Consider the following 6,264-nt stretch of genomic DNA (forward strand, 5'->3'; position numbering starts at 1 on the left):
TATCCCTCTCCCTTCCTCTCTGTAAAAAAATCAATAAAATATATTTAAAATAAAAAATAAAAAAATAAATCTCCCTCAGAGCCCCCACCCTTTGGCCTCTCCATCCCAGTGTCTCAAGTGCAGGAATCACCCCACTGTCTCCGAAAACCTGCCTCTCTTCCTGGTTCCCAGCCTCGGACATGGGGCCCACGCCCACCCCGCTTCCCAAGCCACAGACGGAGCCCTGGGATCTCCCCGAGCCTCCCTCTCCCTCATTCCTCCTCTGAGCCATCACTTTCTTGCTCAGATCCCTTCCATGGCTCCCTAGTGCTCTTGAGATAAAGACCAGGCACCTGGCATGGCCCTCAAGGCCCCATGTGACCTGCCCCCTCAACCATTTCCTGGGCCACCCCTACCCCCCTCCACTCAGCCCCTCAGCGGCACCAAACCCTCTCTCGCTGCCAGGCCTTTGCACCGGCTGTTCCCTCTGCCAGGAACACTCGCACCCGCACCTCCATGCTGCTCCATCCAGGACCCTCCGCACTCTTATTGGTCTGACTCTCCCTCCCCTTCCCGCCCTTCGGACACCGGATCTGGAGCAGCGTCCCCTTCACCACCCCTCTAGCTAATGCTGCTCGTCATTTGCTTCCTCCAGGAAGCCCACCCTGATCTCCTGAACGAGCCAGGCGCCCTGTCACACACCTCCCAGAACCACACCCGTCTGGCACAAAACACCCCCCCCCCCTCCAAAAGCTCACGTCTGCATTGATTGAATAACGCCTGGCTGCCCCGCGGCTATGAACACCACAGGGGCAAAGACCATGCGGTGAATCCCCGGCACCTAGAATACTGCCTGACACCCACCCAGGTCTATATAGCTATATATATAAAAGCCTAAGTGACCGGCTGACCAACCGGTAGCTATGATGCATAATGACCACCAGGGGGCAGACGCTCAACGCACAGGCATGGAAACATGCAAAGGACTGATGAATCTCAGAGGAAAGGGAGGAGGGGGAGGACAGGAAGAGATTAACCAAAGATCTTATATGCATAATAGAGGCCTGGTGCACAGATTCGTGCCCCGGTGGGGTCCCTCGGCCTGGCCTGTGGGGATCTGGCCGAAACCGGCTCTCCGACATCCCTCAGGGGGTCCCGGATTGCAAAAGGGTGCAAGCCAGGCTGAGGGACCCCAGCGGTGCACGAATCCATGCACCGGGCCTCTAGTTGATAAATAAATAGATGAATGAATGGATAGTTCTCTGAGAACCAACCCAGCTCTGAGAGTCTACCATGACACTCCTTTCCTCAAACACCTTCTGCGGATCCTTGCTGCCTACAAGATCTCGTTTCCTTGGGCGTAGAGAGACCCCTAATTCCTCCACCGTGTTCACTAGCCTAGGGAATCCCAAACTCTGCCTGTGTCAGAATCCACCAGGGAGGCCAATGATGCAGATTTAGGAGGTCTGGGCTCGGGCCCAAGAGTCAGCATTTCAAGAGCTCCCAAGGGATGTTGTTGGTGATGGTGGTGGTGATAACGATGTTGATGGTGATGAAGATTATGATGGCCCTGGCCGGTTTGGCTCAGTGGATAGAGCGTTGGCCTGCGGACTGAGGGTCCCAGGTTCGATTCTGGTCAGGGGCACATGTCCAGGTTGCGGGCTCGATCCCCAGTGGGGGGGGGCGTGCGGGCAGCCGATCAGTGATTCTCTCTCATTCATTGATGTTTCTAACTCCCTCTCTCTTCCTCTCTGAAATAATAAAAAAAAAAAAGATAATGATGGTGATGATGGCCATGATGATGGTGAAGATGATGATGACAGTGATGGGAGTGATGATGATGATGGTTATATCAATCGTGATGATGGTGAAGATGATGATAATAGGGATGGTGGTGGTGAGGGTGGTGATGATAATGGTGATAGTGATAATGATGGTGATGATAGCCATGATGATAATAGTGATGGGAGTGATGATGATGATGGTTATCTTGATGGTGATGATGGTGAAGATGATGATGATGGTTCTATCAATCGTGATGATGGTGAAGATGATGATAATAAGGATGGTGGTGGTGATGATGGTGATAATGGTGATAGTGATAATGATGGTGATGATGGCCATGATGATAATAGTGATGGGAGTGATGATGATGATGGTTATCTTGATGGTGATGATGGTGAAGGTGATGATGATGGTTATATCGATGGTGATGATGGTGAAGATGATGATGATGGTTATATCGATGATGATGATGATGGTGAAGATGATGATGACGGTTATATCGATGGTGATGATGGTGAAGTGAAGATGATGATAATAGGGATGGTGGTGATGATGGTGATGATAATGGTGATAGTGATAATGATGGTGATGATAGCCATGATGATAATAGTGATGGAAGTGATGATGATGGTTATATCGATGGTGATGATGGTGATAATGGTGATAGTGATAATGATGGTGATGATGGCCATGATGATAATAGTGATGGGAGTGATGATGATGATGGTTATATCGATGGTGATGATGGTGAAGGTGATGATAATAGGGATGGTGGTGGTGAGGGTGGTGATAATGGCAGGAACTTGCTCATTTTGACATATTTCCTTGCAACAGGCACAGTTTTTTGTTTTATTTTTTTGTTAATAATTTTAAATGTTTTGTTTATTCATTTTTTATTTTTGTTGTTGTTGTGAATCCTCACCTGAGGATATTTTTCCATTGGTTTTTAGGGAGAGCGGAAGAGAGAGGGAAAGACAGAAACATCCTCACACATCGATGGGTTGCCTCCTGAACGCGCCCTGTCAGGGCTGGGGCTGGGGCGGAGCCTGCAACCAAGGTGCGTGCCCTTGACCGGAATCGGACCCGGGACTCTGTGGTCCGCAGGCCGATGCTCTACCCACTGAGCCAACCGGCTAGGGCCAGGCACAGATTCAGGTGCTGGGATGGAGGCGTGAACAAGAGACAGGAGTCTTGCCCTCCAGGAAACCAAATGTAATGCGTGGACCGCGTCCGGAGCATGGCGTGAGCAAACCAACTGTAATAAGACATTTGGGGCCCTGACCGGTTTGGCTCAGCGGATAGAGCGTCGGCCTGCAGACTCAAAGGTCCCAGGTTCGATTTCGGTCGAGGGCATGTACCTCGGTTGCGGGCACATCCCCAGTAGGAGATGTGCAGGAGGCAGCTGATCGATGTTTCTCTCTCATCGATGTTTCTAACTCTCTATCTCTCTCCCTTCCTCTCTGTAAAAAATCAATAAAATATATTTTTTAAAAAAAAAGACATTTGGGGACAATGGGGTGAATTCAGATCGGGCTTGGGTATTCAGTAGTAAGAAATTACCGTTAAATTTCGTAGAAGGCCTAATGGCAGTTTTTATGTTTAAAAAAAAAGTCTTAATTTTCATTTTAAACATAAAGTTGAAAGTATTTTTAAATTAAAACCATTGGCTCTCCCTCACCTCTTGGGTGGGGATCACTGTGAGGGGCACATTTCTCTCTGACTCCCAGAGTTCCTTGGGACTAGCGCCCACGTGCCCCGGTGGTAATTTGCTCAGTGATGCCCTCCACCAGCTGCCTTGCCTGTCCACCCCCACCCCAACCCCCAGGGCAGCACTTCCGGGGGTCGCCTCCCACACGCCCTGCACTCCAGCCTCACCTGGGGTCTGCTTCCGGGGGATCCCCAACTAAATCCAGTGTGGCCAAGGACCTGTGATGACAAGAACTCGCATAATCTGCCCAGCCAGCGGGACTCAGTGGTTGAGCATCGACCTATGAACCAGGAGGTCGCGGTTCCATCCCCAGTCGGGGCACATGTGTGGGTTGTGGGCTCGATCCCCAGTGGGGGACGTGCAGGAGGCAGCTGATCAATGATTCTCTTGCGTCATTGATATTTCTATCTCTCTCTCCCTCTCCCTTCCCCTCTGACATCAATAAAAACGTATATTTAAAAAAAGAATTCTAAGAATCTGAATAGGAAGGTCTCCAGGTTAGCTGAGACCCTGGGGTCAACATGAAGCTCATGGATTGTTCTTGTGTTTAGGAAATGCACTCCAAGTACTAAGGGATGAATGGACATCAGACCTGCAACTTACTCTCCAATAGAGAGACGGAAAAGTCAAGCCAATGTGGTAAAATATACACAATGGAGAGTCTGGGTATATGGGAGTTCTCTGTACTATTCTGGCAATATATTATAACCTTTAAATTATTTCAAAATAAAAATAAGCTTTGTAATCCACTGGTAGTATTTATGAAATTCTTACTGATGAAATTACATGATGCGTGGGTAGGAGATTAGAAGAGGCAATGGATGGGACAAATTTAACTTAGTGCTTATAATTGCTAAGCTGGAGATGGAGGTAGGGGGTTGGTTCTCTTGTTCTTAGAAGACACTCCGGTGTTTCTGCCCCAGGGCCTTTGCACATGCTTTTCCTAGTGAGTGAAACACTCCGTGCCCTATTTCTCCACTTCCCTTCCTCCCACTCAAGGTCCAGCTCAAATCTCACCTTTTCCCTTTTACTTCTCCCAGGTTTCATTTGCCCAATATGTACCTCAGAGACCTCAAACTGAGGCCCTAGCCAGTTTCCTCAGTGGTTAGAGCAGTAGTTCTCAATCTTCCTAGTGCCACGACCCTTTAATACAGTTCCTCATGTTGTGGTGACCCCCAATTTCATTGTTACAAATTGAACATAATTAAAGCATAGTGATTCATCACAAAAACAATACGTAATTATATATGTGTTTTCCGATGGTCTTAGGCGACCCCTGTGAAAGGGTCGTTCGACCCCCAAAGGGGTCGCAGCCCACAGGTTGAGAACCGCTGGGTTAGAGCGTCAGCCCACGAACTAAAGGATCTCAGGTTCGATTCCAGTTAAGGGCACGTACCTTGACTGCGGGCTTGATCCCCAGCCCTGGTCAGGGCACATGTGGGAGGCAACCAATCGATGTGTCTCTCTCACATCGATGTCTCTCTCCCTCTGTCTCTCCCCTTCCCTTCGACTCTCTCCAAAAAAAAAAAAAAATCAATGGAAAAAATACCCTCTGTTGAAAATTAACAAAAAAACAAAACCAAACAACTGAGGGAGGTAAATTAGCCACAAGAAACAGAGTGGGACAAGGTTCATGATACACAGTAATAACATTAATTCTCAGAACAGCCCTGTGAATTAGGTGCCATGATTAGCCCTATTTTACAGATAATAAAGTTGAGGCCCAGAGAGATTCACTTGCCCACTGTTGCCAGTAGGAAATGGCAGAGAACGCAGGCGGGGCCGGGGGAGGCCAGATCTAGACCCTTTACTCCCACCCACTCACAGGTAACAGTCAGGCAGCCAATCAGGGGAGGCAGGGACTGGGTTACCAGAGCCAGGCCACACTTGGCAGAATGTCAACTGCCCCATGGGCCCAGTGTATCAACTTTTCATGAGAAACCAGAAGTCCTGTTGTTATGTAAACTCACGCTCTATGGAAAAAATACCCTCTGTTGAAGATTAACAAAACCAAACAACTGAGGGAGGTAGATTAGCCACAAGAAACAGAATGGGACAAGGTTGGTGATAAACAGTAATAACTTGCACACAGCAAGCTCTGAGCCAGGCATGTTTTACGGGCTCAGTGGGTGTTTCACTGAATCTCATTCAATTCTCAGAACAGCCCTGTGAATTAGGTGCCATGATTAGCCCTATTTTACAGATAATAAAGTTGAGGCCCAGAGAGATGAACTTGCCCACTGTTGCCAGTAGGAAATGGCAGAGAACGCAGGCGGGGCCGGGGGAGGCCAGATCTAGACCCTTTACTCCCACCCACTCACAGGTAACAGTCAGGCAGCCAATCAGGGGAGGCAGGGACTGGGTTACCAGAGCCAGGCCACACTTGGCAGAATGTCACCTGCCCCATGGGCCCAGTGTATCAACTTTTCATGAGAAACCAGAAGTCCTGTTGTTATGTAAACTCACGCTCTTTTTAAATATTGGCAACTAGTGAGAGAAAAATACATACATACACTGTGTGTGTGTGTGTGTGTGTGTGTGTGTGTGTGTGTGTGTGTGTGTGTGTGTATAGTCCCAAAATTCACGCAAGAAGTAATTTTGATAGAATATACAGGTTTATGATTAAAAATTGTAAATTTTTTATTGATTCATAAAGTATACAGTATAGGGTTATGTATGGAATAGCACATCATCGGGTAAATGGCCTCCACGGCTTTGCTGGCACATACGCAAAGCCGTGGTCTTCATTGGTCTTCATTGTCCCGGCTCCTGGGCCATAATTGGTACTTGGT

The 6,264-nt window shown here is 48.3% G+C and overlaps 1 protein-coding gene and 1 long non-coding RNA gene across 2 annotated transcripts in view; one reads left to right on the forward strand and one right to left on the reverse strand.

The window, feature by feature from the left end:
• The window catches only part of HSD17B14 (hydroxysteroid (17-beta) dehydrogenase 14), a 30,203-nt gene that overhangs the window by 4,166 nt on the left and 19,773 nt on the right, over window positions 1-6,264 (reverse strand).
• LOC106728380 lies at window positions 2,781-4,221 on the forward strand. Its single transcript, XR_001364684.1, has 2 exons — window positions 2,781-2,821; window positions 4,024-4,221. It is a non-coding gene; the product is annotated as an uncharacterized LOC106728380 (long non-coding RNA).

The sequence above is a fragment of the Myotis brandtii genome, unplaced genomic scaffold, assembly GCF_000412655.1.
Source record: "Myotis brandtii unplaced genomic scaffold, ASM41265v1 scaffold601, whole genome shotgun sequence".
Classification (NCBI taxonomy): Eukaryota; Metazoa; Chordata; class Mammalia; order Chiroptera; family Vespertilionidae; genus Myotis; species Myotis brandtii.